We start from the raw sequence: 15260 nt of genomic DNA, 5'->3' as shown, positions 1-15260 counted from the left end.
TCCCCCGGAATTTGTCATTTGTCTGGAGGTGGCTTTTGGAGACAAAGGCTCCCGGCACACACATACCAGGATCTGGAGTGATGAGACATGAAATACTGAATGAAGTATGAGACTGAAGTCCCCAGGTTGTTTACGAGTCCAAAGCAGGGTCGATTTAGGTGGTTTTTGATAAACACTTCATACTCTACATCCTAAGAGAGGCAGGATACTTGTCAAGCACACATCTTTATGAGCTGTCTGCCTATAAAACTCGCACGGAAGGTCCGTGCTTAATGCTGGTCTGGCAGTAAATTGGCGCGTCGCGCCGGTCGGCAGAATCAAATTAGCATCGACCCGTAAAAATGTTACTGAATGATTCCTCAAATCTGCCAAGTCTTCAAATCAATTTCGCAAAAAATGTCAGGCTTTTTTTTTTTAAGTGTTGATAAACCTTTCATATTAGTTATCACAGAAGACCATAAACCTCCCTAATCTGCCTTCCTACCAAAGAAAAAAAGTGTTGTTTTCCCAAACCATTTTTAGCTCCTCCATCTTCACACCCGCCTACTCATCACATAAACAATGTGTGTGTGTCACGGAGTCATTTGCTGTCCTGTTTTAAAGTGGCTTGTATTTGGCTCACACAGAATGTGTGCCCGGTGATCCCGAACCTTGGAGAGAATTTCTCCCAGGACCAAGATGGAGAGTTCTTATTGGAGATACGGAATTTCAAGTTGGCTTCTTCCAGAAAACCTTCTAGAATCCTCTAACGAATCTTATGTATTTGCGTCTCTTGGGCACCCAGTGTCTTTGTCCCGTGGACTTCTTGTTGCTGATACTCAGGGGTGGGCTCACACCAGTTCATTGGAGAGGTGTGGTCTCTCTGTCTTGAGGTCAGCCCAGCTGCCCAGCTAGAATCCCTTACCCACTCTGTGAAACCTCAGACACCCCATCACTCTGTCAGCTGCACCCGAGCTGTGTGTCTACTCACTTCCCTGAGAATAACAGGAACACAGAGAACAGCATATTCATCCCAAGGACTCTGACCCAGGGCTCTCATCGCCCAGCCACATTGCTTTCCAAAGACTTCCATCAGACTGGAAGGAAGTGGACCAGATGCAGCCAAAGGCAGAAGGCATTGTTATGGTCAAGTGGTGGCAGCATCCATCGAGGTGCTTTATTAGACACAAGCTTCTGCTTCCACTCGACTGGAAAGCATGTCAGCTATGGAAAGCATGTCAGCTACGGAAAGCTGGCGCTGAAAGCCGAGGAGCCCATAACACACACAGGGAACATGCTTTTGACGGGGCATGGGGACCCAACAGATAGTACGCCAATTGAGGATGGAGATGAAGGCACCTAAGGAATGGAACCTAACACATGCTAGGCAAGTGCTCTACCATGTAGCCCCTCACAGTGCTGGATTCTAGGCAAGGGAAATTACTTCCTGCCTGTGCCACTGGGCTATACTCCCAGACTTTTTTTTTTTTTTTTTGGAGACAGGGTCAAATTAAGTTCCCCAAGCTGGCTTTGTACTCACTCTGTACCTCAAGTAGGCCATGAACTTGTGATCCTCCTGCCTCAGCTTCTGGAATGGCTGGGATTACAGGACCGTGCACCAGGCCCAGCTAAGGGATGATACTCTTCAATGGTCGATGCTTATAGCAAGCACTGGGTAAGCATGTCTGCTGCTCCATTGTAGCACAAGATATCTTCTAGAGACAGCGGACCCAACTTCTGGAGTCCTTAGCAGGGCAGCTCACTATACTACCAAATTCCTGTTGAGTCAGGTAGGTAGGAGGGGCTAGGAAGACCAATGGGCAGCTCTTCATCATGTGGGTCTTCATCATTGGACTGCCAAGGGGCCTTACTTTATGCTAGGGTGGTTTTGGACACTGAAACACAGCACTGAACATGAGCCCCACAGGGCAGACTCAAAGTTCATGGTGTCTGTTATAGTTCCCACTCTCACACAGAAGCTCCAGACTACTCCATCTCCGCCTTCTAGAAGAGCAGATTCAAACTTCCCCGGAAAGGAATCATATGCACCTATACAGACATTTAAGAATCTTATCATCTGGGGGTGGAAGTGAATTTTAAGATTTGTTGAAGAATGTTTTCAGTTTCAAAATATCCTGGGCAAAAAAGAAACTCTATTAGTCATCTGAGAAATCAAATTAAGAGCACAGTGTGATAGCTTTACGTAGTCACAGGATAGCTAAAATGACAAAAGCCAACCACACACAGTGCTGGAAAGGATGTGGAGTGACCAGAACCCTTACACATAACTGTTGAGGAGAATAAGGTGGTACCATCACACACACACACACACACACACACACACACACACACACACACTGGTCTTGCTAGGAAGTTTGGGCTGGTCTTGAGTTCATGATCCTCTGGCCTTAGCTTCCCAAGTGCAGGGATTTACAGGTGTGTACTTCCATGCCTGGGTGAATGACCACTTTAGAAACCTGCCTGCAGTTCCCATAAAAGATGCATTCCCCTAACCTAGAGACTCTTAAGTCCAAGCTTCTCAGAAATATGTATATGTACCCAAGAAACACATGCAAAAACATGTGCACTAAGGTTTGTAATAGTCAAAAACTCTGAACAACCTAAATGTCAATCAACAGGAGAATGGGTAAGTAAATCAGAGTATATCCACACAGTGGAATGGTAGCCAGCAGCTCCTTGCTGCCACCACAAAGCAGATGAGGCTTTGTGAAAAGAAAACAGAGTTTTAGCTCATGATCCTAGAGTTTTCAGTGCATGATCAGGCGGCCCCAAATGCTTTGGGGTACCAGTGCCAGGGCACGTCATGGAGCCAAGAAGCAGCGAGAAAGAGATGACCAGTATAGTTCCGCAATCTCTTTTCGGGGATGCCCTGAATGGTAACCTAAAGATCTCCCAAAACACCCCATCTCTTAATGGTTTGCAATACTTCCCAATTAGTACCACCTTAAGAACAAAGCCTTCCTAACATGGGCCTCTGGTGGACACTCGTGCAAACCGCAGTGGGAGCCCTAGAGAATAATCAGAACGGAAAAACAGCAAAGACACACACTGCAGATGAATCTCTTAAACACGATGCTGACCCAGTCACACATGTACGTAGGCTGTAATTCCACATCTGTCCAGTTTAAGATGAAGGAAAACAGACCTGTGCAATCAGTTACATGTGGTGAAGAGGAGTGACTGGAGCAGGTCAAAGGGAAGCTCCGAGGTGTATGTTAGCCGTATACTCATTCCTGCCCCAGTGCTGGGAACGCGGGCCTGAGCGGCCCTCAGACAGTTGCTACATTGCCCACCAATGACCCACTCACTTTTGTGTATGCTTGCTGTAACTGGAATAAAAGGCTTTAAAATGCACGTGTGAGACACATCACTGTATCATTGGGAAACCATTTTAAAAAGATTTGGGATGGAGAGATGGCTCAGCAGTTGAGAGTGCTTGGGGCCCTTCCAGAAGACCCAGGTTCGGTTCCCAGCACCCACACAGGTAGCTCGCAACTGCCTACAGCAGCTCCTGGGAATCGGATGCTCTTTTAGTTTCCTTGGGCATCTGCACACACATGATACACTTACACACACACACACACACACACACACACACACACACACACACACACACAAACAATTCCTTTAAAATAAAGACTTGAGAGATACTGGCAGAGGCGCTGCATGCCCCGCCCCAAATCTTCACATTATCAGTTTAGATCCCTGACCAATATGTTAGGCTAAGAGACCAAACACAAAGGACAATAAATAGCAGCAGTTGTCGCTTTGCCAAAAGCTGCTAGACTTACCTCTAGGAGGTGGAGTCCATCATTATTCTCATTTTACAGATGAAGACACCAAGTCCCTAGCCCACACAATGACTAAGGGGCAAAGCTAAGATTCGAACTAGCTTGAGTCTGCGTACCAGCTTCAGTTACAACCCAGAGGTGGCCCCCTAGGGTGGAGTGAGGGGTGTATGGGGTTGTCAGGGTTTTCTGTTGACATATTAATTCATGGAAAAGGAAATGGGGAAGAGTTAAATAATAGGCATAAAGTGTGCTTTCACGGGATGAATGGTCATGAAATTAGATTTGCAGATGAAGCCAAACCTCAGGAGACCCCAAATCTAAGCAGAAAACAGCAAGAGGGACCCAAGCAGGAGAAACTCAATTTACTATGAACACCAAGGCAGTAGCCCACGCTAAATGAGTTTCCAGGGATAAAGATGTGTGAGTGGCTGCCATGAAGGATGGCGGAGGCAGACTGACCATGGACAGCAGGCAGCCTCTGCTGAAAGGATTTACAGACATGGGAACCGTCGCTAGGGAATGGGACCCACATTGGACCTAGGTATTTGTTGGAGGAAAGGTAGGGAGGTATCCTTGGAAGGGAGAGAAACCCAGAACACTGGCCCCAGCAAGCCTGAGGCTGACCATGGCCCCCACTGTCTCAAGCAGGGTGGCATTCTGCCTGGATCACATGCGGAACTCCACCAAGGTAGCCAGTGCCTGCTCTGAACACCGACTTAAACAGTTTTGAATGACTCCAGTGATGTACCCATTGGCCAGTGGTATAGACAGACTTCAGTGTGAGCTGGGTTCCCCCAGTGTAAACAAGTGGTGTCCCATAAACTGGGAACTCAACAAGTGTAGACAGAGTCCCCGCCAAGCATACTGGCTCAACCTGTGCAGAAAGACTACCTGCTTCACACACTGGTTCCCAACAGTAGACAGACCGCACTGCCCATTGGGATTAACCACCTAAACCCTGGAAGACAAAGACAACTGGCACATCAGGCTGGGGTCTGAAAGGAAGTCTGGGCCTGGGCAGAGCCTGGTCGCCAAGAGCGCTGCTGAAGCTAGAGAGTCTGAGCTCTCTGAGCTCTGCTCAACGGCCCTGGAGAGTGGGCAGACAGACTAAATGCAGTGCTAACTTGCAAGACTCAACCAAGGTACACAGACCACATGTGCCACACACTGGCTCCACAAGGTAGACACACTGCCTACATCAAACACTAATGCAGCCAGTGTAGACAGACTGCGCCACACAACGACTCCACCGGTATAGACAGACTGAAAGCCTAGGTCTCCAGGCCTGCCAGCCAGCAGTCACTGGGTGCCTCCTCCAGACCGATCTCTTCATGGCTGACACAGCAGGAAAGAGCAACATTAGGAACTCTGTGGCCCTGTGGCCTGAGTACATTGGCCCAGCTTCCCCAAGGTGAGGTATGGGGCCACACACATAGAAGGACCTTAGTCGGCATTTGCAGGATGCTGAGATGCTCCCTGCAGGTACTGTCTCCTTCCCTTACCCCACCAGTAATACAGGAAGCACACTGCCCCCCAACAAAGCTGGAGGAAGGTCTCAGTACTCACAAGGCTGGGCAGATGAATCTTGTCCAGACAGATGAGTCAGCCCCCCAAAAGAGACGGCTTCGAAGATGGGTATGACTTGTCTGTTGAGCATGAGTCAATCTGAGCCTAGGGTAGAGAATGCTGGCAAAGGGACCCTGCTCTGTCACCTCCCCACTGATGGGTATCTGGGCATGCCCAGTGGTCTACAGACAGCAAGCAGTCACAGCAGAAGAGGGTCAGGCCAGCCTCAACAGAAAGCCTTGAGCAAGCTGCAGACAGCCACAGGGGACTCACTACAGGGAGAGAGGGGGAGAAGAGCCTACCTTCCAGCAAAGAGCCTCGGATAGGCCAGGGGTTACAAAGCATGAAACTGTACCGCCCAGAACCTCTCCTTGCCTGTCATCGCTCTCATCCCCAAGGCTGGCCCAGCTTGGAAGCAGCTGGCTCTGGCCCAGACAGAGTGAGGACAAGGTGACAGCGACCTGGGCTGTTGCCTGCAGCTCGGCAACCAGGCCAGCAGCCAGCAGCATGGGCACACCAGGAAGTAAGTGACTCACAGGCCTGCTTTCCCCCACCCCAGCTCTGGAAGGGGATGACGGAAGTCTGGGGGACAGGGATGCTGTCCGTGGAGAAGCCGGGTCCCTGAGCTGCAGCCGGCCTGAGAAGACTGAGACTTCAGAGGGCGTGGGGGAGCTCTCAGCCTCGGGCAGAGCCTCTCAAAGGGATGGAAGCAGGAACAGTGTGATGGGGGGTGGGGAGGGAAGAGAGGGACATGAGGAGGAGTTTCTGGGGCAGATGCCAGCCAACTGCCAGGTTAGATCAACTACAGGGCAGGTGAAGTAACTACTGGAGGACCGGGAAGCTGAGTGGGCACGGGGGGGGGGGGGGGTGGGCAGCAGGCGACCAACTCCAGAAGAAGCGGGCATCCGAGGCCTGCAAGTGGCCAGCACACAGGACAGAGCAGGCAGGTGGCTGAAGCCTTGCTCCACTCCCCTGGGGGCAGGCTGTCCCGAGTGAGGCTAGTTCAGCAGAGAGGTGGTGTCAGTCACAGAAAGAAAAGAATAGTGCTCTGCCTGGCCCTCCCAGGGCTCCGAGGGTTCCGGGCTCCGCTCCCAGGCTGTCACTCACCAGGTGCCTACTATGTGTTTTGTTTTGTTTGTTTTTTAATGACCACAGAGAGAAAGTTGCTCAAAGTGCTCTGGTTAGCTTTGTTTTGTTTGTCAACTTGACACAGCTGGAGTCATCTGGGAAGAGGGAACCTTCATTGAGAGGATGCCTCCATCAGATTAGCCTGTGGGCATGTCTTCAAGGCCATTTTCTTCTTCCTTTCATTTATTTATTTTTATTGTTTTATCTTGGCGTGATCAAACACTGATGGCCTGGGAATTGAACCTAGGTCCTCTGGAACATGAGTCAGTGCTCTTAACCACTGAGCCACCTCTCTTTCAAGGCCCTTTTCTTGATGAATGATTGATGTGGAAGAGTCTGGCCCGCTGTGGGTGGGGCCACCCTGTGCAGATGGTCCTAGGAGATATAAGAAAAGCAGCTGACCTTGAGCGGAGGGGGTGAGTCAGTGAGCAGGGGTCTTCACGGTCTTTGCTTCAGTCCCTGCCTCCAGATTCCTGCTTGAGTTCCTGTCCTGATTTCTCTCCATAACGGACTGTGAGGTGGAAATGTAAGACGAATTCAACCCTTGCCTCTCCAAGGGTTTTTAGTCTTGGTGTTTTCTCACAGCAGCCGATAACCAAACTGACAAGTACGGTGGGGTAGGAGCCGGGCTGGGAAAGTACTGCAGAGACCTGGATGCACAGCCAGCCATTGGACCACCCAGTCCCTGAGTAGACAGGAGCTCCAGATCCTGGGGGATCTCTGTCTCAAGAATCAAGACTTCTTACCAGGGTCCCACAAGCCTCATCTCAACCACCTTACCATGTCCCTTCCCAAAACAATTCCTTTGGAACCGAGGTTCGGTATCTCGAGGGTCATGGCCTCTCCCTTCCCACAGGCCTCCCTGCCCCACAGCAGTTAGCTGAATAAAATCCAAGTGCACTCGGTCTCCAGGCACCATGTTGTCGCATCTCCAGCCACCTCTGGCCCTCTCCTTCATCGATCAGCGGCACACAGGTCTTCTCATAGCTAGTGATCAGATCTTCTCATATATTCCTTCAGCAGGGACCCCTGTGCAGGCTACTGCCCAGGCCTGGTCTTCCCCCAACTCCTCCCCATGCCCTATCCCTTTCGCCTGGAACACAGCAGCCACTCCTTCCCTCAGTCTAAGTCAGCTCACTCTCTCGCAGGGCTCATAAACCTGACTATTCCTGTTGGGGCCACAGCTCTGATAGAGCACTCGCTTCGCACACACGGGTCCAGTGCTGTAAGGAAACGACCTGGGCGTGCCCTTCCCACCTTTCTCAAGCCTAGACTCCCGCGGGCATTGGTTGTCTCTAACAATGCCTTTGCCTAGCCTACGATGGAGCGATGGATGCTGCCTTTGCTCACCTTGTCTCCAGGGCCTGGCAGTGACAGACATTCAGTACATACCCAATAAAAACTCACTGGTGGCGGAGTGATGGGGAGTGGCATGGGAGCCGGCCCTGGGAGTGGGACACAAGAGTCATTGGACTCCAGGTTTCAGCCATGACAATTATAGTTTAGTTCAAATAAACGTCACTCACTAAAGCCAGCCAGGTTTAGCAGGAAAAGGATACCATACCTTCACTGTCAACAGACTTCCTGAAGTGCTAGTTCCCCGGAAGTGGGGCCTCCCAGGTGGGGAGTAAGAATGGAACCCCATCCTGCCTGCCTGGGGAGGCAGCTGATACCCCCAGCCCTGGGCCCAGATCGGGTACTCTGTGAGAGCAGGGCCAGGGCTGCTTCTGGCTGTTGCCCCCCAGGACACAGCCTCCCCTGGTTTCCTGACAGCATTAACTGTTCCTCTGAATTCCTAACCACTCACGATCAAGTCCCACCAAGTCCATCTGCAGCATCAGAGCACAAACGACAGGTAGTTTCGCAGAGGGTAGAAGTCACAGCTTCTTACACTACCGATGTGTAATTCACATCCTCTGCCACAGCCAGCAAGTAAGTAAGCCCGTGTCGTCCTATCCTCTGCCTCCCGAGCTCAGGAAGCTGTCCCCAGGTTACCAGTGAGTCACCTCTATTCCGGGGCAGCTTTTTCTTGGGAGGGAAAAGACACAGCGGCCCTGAAGCCAGACAAATCTAGAAATGGACTGCAAGGACAAAGCGCCCAGGAGCCTCTGGGTGCCACAGTGTCACACGAAGGCTGCCCACCTCCAGCCGACGTCCTGACGCCGATGCCACCTATGCACACAGGCCGAGCATCTTTACTCATCTACTTTATTTTTGGCTGTCCCTCTGCAGCGCCGTCTTGACCTCCTCGGGCCAGCATTATATAATGCTCCTCTTAGAGGACTCATTACCTTCTGATTAACACAGGGCCAGGCAGTTGTTGACGGACTGTTGTAGCTGCCACGCACAGGCAAATCGGAGTGGTGGGGATGTGTGGGCGCTAGCTAAAACCGGTGTCGGACTCCAGGTCAGTGTAGGCAAGAGGCAGGCAAGTGAGCTGGTGACCACACCTTCCCTGTCCGCCCCCATCAGCACTCCCAGTGGCTACGGCAGCTTTCTCCGACCCCATACACCAGCAAAACAGCAATCACAGCTCTGAGCGCCAACCTCTCCTCCATCAGCAAAACCACAAAAAGCAGCGTCTGGCACCAACTCAGAGTAAAGTACAGGGAAGCAGCCAGCACCGTATTTCCAATCAGAGAAATCTGACTTTCCCTGTTGGAAGTGAATGGAAGGCAAATTCTGAGATGTGTCTGCCAAGCACACTTACCCAACCACCGGGGGTGGGGGTGGGGTGTGGGGTTGTTAACTGAACTTTCTCAGACTTATTAGCTTACATAAACAGAGATTTGAATAAATGTTTAAAAAATCAAATTCCCTTGATACTCCCTAATCAGTAAATGTTCATTACGGAAACACAGCAAATATGCATAAAATTTCCCAAGTGATATTCCAGCTTCGAGATGGAAAAGGCATCTCCAACAGCAGGCTGAGTTACAAAGCGTCCTCCGTCAAACAAGCCAGCTCTCCTCTCCCGGCTGGAGCCAGAGAAAAATAGATTTCATTTTGCCCACTCAGGGAATTTATAAATGAGTACACCCCCCTCCCCGGCTGATTGATGTCTCTCTATAAATAATTAATCCTTGACCTTACTTTGAGAAAGCCTTGACTTTTTAAATTTGGGGTCTTAAAAAAAACAAAAACAAAAATCAATACCAGGGAAACATAATTCACTCCCACCAAGTCGGATTCCGGGTAAATGAATAAATAAGTTGACCATTCATGTGTCCCATGGTGACTCTTCCAAATGATGGGATGGGGTCAGGCTTTGAGGCTTGCTGTGTTCAAATGCCATTGGATTATTGATCACCCCATTTTGACTGTCTTTTGGGGGTCTGAACAGCACCTCTCTGTGTGTCACTTTACAGAGGCCGATCTGCCGAAGCCTCCAGAACATGTTTCCACTCTCCTCAAGAGGTCCAGCACCCCATCTGCCTGTAGGTGGTGGGGTGGCTGGATTAAAAAGAGAATGTCCTGTAGGGCATGATGGTGCGCACTCGGCAGGTTGAGGTCATGAGTTCCAAGCCAGTTTGGGCTGGACTCTGCCTCAAAAAGGAAAGAAAGAGGGTCTTCCACGAGAACCACCGCCGCTCCCTCATCTTTCCAACAGTCCTTTTAGGGGAGTGACAGGCTCAGGAGACACGGTGGGGGTAGAAAATTTTTTTAAAAGAGTTCTTTGTGTCTTAAGACAAGGCCCCCTACCCACCAGTCAAAGGTAAAGGCGAACCCTCAAAAAAGTGGACTTGGTGGAGGAAGCTCATGCCTGTGGTCCTGGAGGAAGGTGGGGAAAGAGTTAATCTGCCTTTCCTCCTTCACTCACCCCTACCACCTAGAGCTGCCCTTGCCCCAACTGAGTCTCCCTTGCGGCCTGCTGCCTGGCTACATTCATAGAAACAGAGAGCTCCAGAAGCCTGTTCCCCTTAGAGTCAATCAAAGCTTAGGGTCCTGCTGGGAGGCGGCTCAGAGACTCAGAGACACGGGTGATGCCTAAACGGCTGCAGGACAGAGCGTTCCAAGATCCGACCTGTACGACTGCAACCCTGGACACAGCCCCTCACCCCCCACCCCCACCCCCGACTGTTCTAGGCCAGGTGAGGGCCGCAGGACCCAGAGACAAGATGTACAACTGAAGTTAGGGTCTGGAGTCCTGCGCGGGAAATAAAGAGAGGTCACTTCATGCCCAAGCGCCACCTCTGGCCCTGCCCAAACCCGGGAACGCACCTTCGCCTAGCCAAGCCGGCCTTCCGCGAAGCCAAAGCAGCCCTAAAGCTCAGGAGCTGGAGTTGCAGCCGCCGCTAGAGCTGGGCTCGGTCCCACCGCAAAAAGGATCATCTCGCCGCCCTCTACCCCGAGCCGCCGGAGGCTCCAACTCCCGCACTCTGGGACACACGCAAGCACACACCTCCCTGCGATCACTGACGCACGCACACTCGCCAGGAGCACAAAACAGGCCGGGGCCCTAGAGAGTTGCGGGGAGGAGATGCGCGCGATGGAGCGCACAGATACCTTACGCCTCCCGGTAGGAAGCCAAGGTCGCCAAGAACTTCCCCTTTCGCCCTGCTGGCTCTAACTGACCCATAAGTCCCAGTTCCAAGCGCACGCCAAAGCCTCGGCGCCCTGGACGCTCCAGCCGAGCCCTGGGGCGCTCGCCGCTCAGCTCCCAAAGCTGCCTCCACGCACCCAGCATCCAGGTCTAGGAGGAGGAGCAAAGGTTCCTCCGGGAGAGCCTTAGGAGAGAGAATGAGGCAGTTCCCAGGCGCGGAGAAAACCAAGGATCGAAAGTCTAATTAAAGTTCCCGCTCATGGGGGCCGGTCCCCAAAGTACCGCCAGACCCAAGCACCACACGCCCCATCAGCACCTGCAGCTTGGGACTCCGGTCCATGTCGAGCGGCGAGGTTTGCGCTCAGAGCGGTCCCGGGTTCACTCAAGGGTTCCCTGGGGCATCCCTTCGGGTGAGCATCCGGCACAGGGAGGGACAGGATGATTTGGGGCGCAGGCACTCACCTGGAGCGGCCGGCGCTCTCCAGGCCACGGGTTCCTCCGGTCCGGCGCGGTTCTTGGCGGCAGGAGAATCCTCTTCCCAGGAGCTTGGGAAGCAAGTAGGATCTCCGCTCCAGCTCGGGCCGGGCTGCGTCTCCTTCTCCGTGTAGTCCTAGGTGCCGGGAGTAGGCGATTGGCGTGGAGTCGGCGGCCCGAGAACGCGGGAGAGGTTGCGGCGGCGTGCTCCTATTGGGTCCCAGGCACTGGTTGCGTCCCCTGTCTCCGCCGCCACCACCCGGTCCTGTCTCCTCCCCGCGGTACCACCGGATCCAGGTCCAGCGCCAGCGCCGGGAAGGCTCCCAGCGAAGTGCGAGCGAAGCCTCCGGCGAGGCTGGAAATAGCGCCGCGCCCGCCCGGCGCCCCGCCCCCAGTCCGGGCCCCGCCCCACGGTGGAAAGCGGCTACCGGGGTGGCGGGGCAAAGAAGGGGGAAATCTCTTCCCTGATCGCTCAGCCCTCCCGGAGCTCATGGGCGCCACACCCACGCGCGCTCTGCGGCTCCCGCGGCCCCACTGGCCGCGCGCTCCGAAGGAGATGCCGCTGGGCGCGGTCGTGCGGCCGCGGGGGGTGGGGCGGGATTGGCGCCGGCTGCGCCCGGCTCGGGGATCCCCAGTGCTGGACTCTGGTCTGCCGCTTGGCTCCACTCCGCAGCTTCTTAGCTGCCACTGCCCCGGCGGTGGCACCGAGTAACCCCATGCTGACCTGGGGAAAAAGAAAAGGCGCCAGCAGGCAGGGTCGCTTGTTCTAGCCCCAACACTGCGGGGGCGCAGGGCTTGCAAAGGGATTGATGCACAGAAGATGTAGGTAGGTTCCCAGACTCCAGTCCTCGTGGAATTCAATAAAGGCCTTGTCTCTTCTTGGCACTCACCCCCGAATTTCGGGGTCTGTAGTTAACCACAAGTACCCAATGACCCGGATTCTCGTTTGTGAACTTCATTCTTAAGGGTCCGCCTGGCACCAGCCTGAAAGCTGAAGCAAGCAAGCCATCTCCATCCACACCCAGAATAAGAGTGGGAAAGTCACCGGTCCACAGCCACACAGCACAGGATGGGACGGGGACTCATTTCCAGGGCTGTGGATTCAAATCCTTGCTTCCCCCCAACCCCACCCCCAGAAGAGGAGCCCCGACCTGCAGGGGGCAGTAGGAGGAAAGACCAGCTGTGCACCCAGTCTTGAAGGCACACACAGAATGAAATTGAAAAACGAGACAAAACGCATAGAAGCTTCCAGCAAAACAGAACAGAGGTCCCCTCCCTGAGATGATTTGTTGTTTGGTTGGTCGGCCTAAGTCCATCCAGCTGACGCAGATGGGTGATGAGTTAGGGCCTGAAATGGACCTGTGGACCTTGAGTGACCAGATAAGGGTGTGGCGGCCATGGTGAGGAGCCGAGGCACTCCTGAGCACCGCCAGGGGCCCCTAACACTGGAGCTCCTGGAAGGCCTGAGTGGTCTTGGGGCCTCTTCAACGGCCTCAGTTAAGCTCAAATTATCCAAGGATTGCCACCAGGGCAGGTGAGACGACAGATAAGCATATCCCATCGTTTTTGTTTTGCTTCTGTTTTTGAGATAGGTTCTCTGGCTATAGCCCAGGCTAGCCTCAGACTTGCCGTGTACTCCAAGCTGACCATGAACATCATGCTCTTCATTTCTCAACCTCCAAATGCTGGCTTTTCCAGCATGTACCACTGTTGAGGAATATATAATTATACTGTGAAGATGTGCCTTTGCCAAGGCACCTTCTGATTGGTTTAATAAAGAGCTGAGCTGCCAATAGCTAGGCAGGAGGTTTAGGTGGGACTTCCGGGCAGAGAGAGGAAGTAGGAGGAGATACTCAAGAGGAAGAGAAACCCCAATGAGACATGGGGGGAGGTTGACATACAGAATGAAAGAGAGGTTAAAGAGACACATGGTAAAATGTAGATTAATAGAAATGGGTTAAGTTATAAGAGCTAGTTGGGAACAAGCCAACGCTATAGACCAAGCTTCCATAATTAATGCTAATTCTCTGTGTCATTATTTGTGAGCTGGCAGCACAAAGAAAAATCCATCGACATACTGCCACACCCAGCTTCCCTTTATCTCTTATTTTTGCAACAACTTAGTATGTTCTATTATTCTTACCTTTCATATGAGGAAACAGAGGTCAGGACGCCACCAAGTTGTTAGTGTCAGCAAATTTGGATGGTGGTAGAGTCAGGATTGAGCCCAGGTGTGCCATTTTCCAAGTGGAATGGGTTCATGCCAGTGTAGCTGGAAGATTTCCTATAGTCTGCCCAGTCTGCAGCCACTCAGACCCAAGGAAACACACAGAGGCTTATATTAACTAAAACTGTTAGGCCATTAGCTCAGGCTAACTACTGACTAGCTCTTACACTTAAACTCAGCCCGTTTCTGTTCATCTATATGTTGCCACGTGTTCTGTGGCTTTACCTGTGTGCCATACATGCTGCTCCCTGGACTGCAGGCTGGCATCTACTGACTCAGCCTTCCTCTTCCCAGAATTCTCCTTGTCTGCTTATCCCGCCCATATTTCCTGTCTGGCTAATGGCCAATCAGCATTTTATTAAACCAGTGTACAAAAGCATTATCCCACAGCATGCCAGAGTACCGTCCTTGGAGCTCAAGATGGTCTGAGACTCGGGGCTGTGCTGTGACCTATACTGCTCCTCTGGCTGCAGTGGTTACTTGAGGAAAGGAAGGTGCAAATATGTGTCCCCTCAGTCAAGTTCAGATTGAGAGAGATGGATGTGAGGGGCAGGACTCACAAGTCAGGAAGAATGGTCTAAACATCAGCCTACATCCAAACACTGTCAGAGCTGAGAAGAGTTGGAAACAGCGGAGGGGACTGGGGAGAAAGCCACCTACCTTCCAACCAGCCTCGGCTGCAGTCCCCAGGGCTTTACAGGCCCTCCACCTCCAGCCTGTCACCCCACCTGTGTCCCTGCCACAGCTCGACTGGATGGTTGCCAGTGAGCTCCACATCTGCAATTGGGCCTGAACTAACCCAGGAATTTAGTCTCAGAACCTCTTCAGTGGTATGCACCCTTTGGAGGGTAAATACACACACATGCCCACACACACCTACCCTCGTGCAGGTGTTGTGTGTGCAGGGTAAACACACACACATTGGCCAGTAAGGAGGTGATGGGAGCTTCCATCCCCAGCCTAGCCACAAAGCGGGAGGAGGCTTTGAACAGCAGCTGCTTTCATAGAACAAGGTTTCTCAGGCTTCATTTCCCTAGAGCCGGTCCATGCAGGCTTCCCTGTGACCAGTGAGCACAGCTAGTCGGGCCACTGTGGCTGCCCTGTGTACAGCAATCCTCCTGGGAAGGGCGGTTTTTCCATTAGCTTTTCCAACTGTACTTATTAGCACTTATTTGCATCTAATATTCAGGCAGACACCGAGAGGAATCAACAACGCTGCGTGCCTTTGACACTCTGCACATTTTTGTGTTTTTTCTTCCCCTGAGAGGAATCCCTGAAGGAGGCCGGGGCCCCTGGAAGGAACCAGCAGTGAGTTTTCCTCCTGAGATTTGGTAAGGGCTGCAGTGCCCTTTTTTTGAAAGTCAGGCTCAGCCTCTGCAGCAAGGGAGGTGGAGACACGCTGCAAAGCCTAGGCATGAAGCCCTCTGCGTGCTTGCGGGTTCTGATATGTGTGTCTCCACCAGAAGATTTGTGGCAAACACATCTCTTTGCATCCCAACTAAGGTAAAAGCCACTTTCATTGGATGGCCTG

At 52.4% G+C, this 15260-nt stretch overlaps 1 protein-coding gene across 2 annotated transcripts in view; it reads right to left on the bottom strand.

Annotated features, from left to right (window-relative positions):
• The window catches only part of Chst8 (carbohydrate sulfotransferase 8), a 134394-nt gene extending 122508 nt beyond the window's left edge, over positions 1-11886 (bottom strand). The window contains exon 1 of one of the 2 annotated variants that reach the window (XM_006985002.4): positions 11491-11886. The gene's annotated coding sequence lies outside the window, so the exon portion shown is untranslated. Of the gene's footprint in view, positions 1-10706; positions 10840-11490 lie in introns of those variants that run through there. The other variant, XM_016003549.3, reaches the window with a different exon arrangement.
• Between the last annotated feature and the right edge of the window lie 3374 nt (positions 11887-15260).

The sequence above is a fragment of the Peromyscus maniculatus genome, chromosome 1 (assembly GCF_049852395.1).
Source record: "Peromyscus maniculatus bairdii isolate BWxNUB_F1_BW_parent chromosome 1, HU_Pman_BW_mat_3.1, whole genome shotgun sequence".
In the NCBI taxonomy this organism is placed as follows: domain Eukaryota; kingdom Metazoa; phylum Chordata; class Mammalia; order Rodentia; family Cricetidae; genus Peromyscus; species Peromyscus maniculatus.
This window is presented reverse-complemented; position numbering and strand designations above follow the sequence as displayed.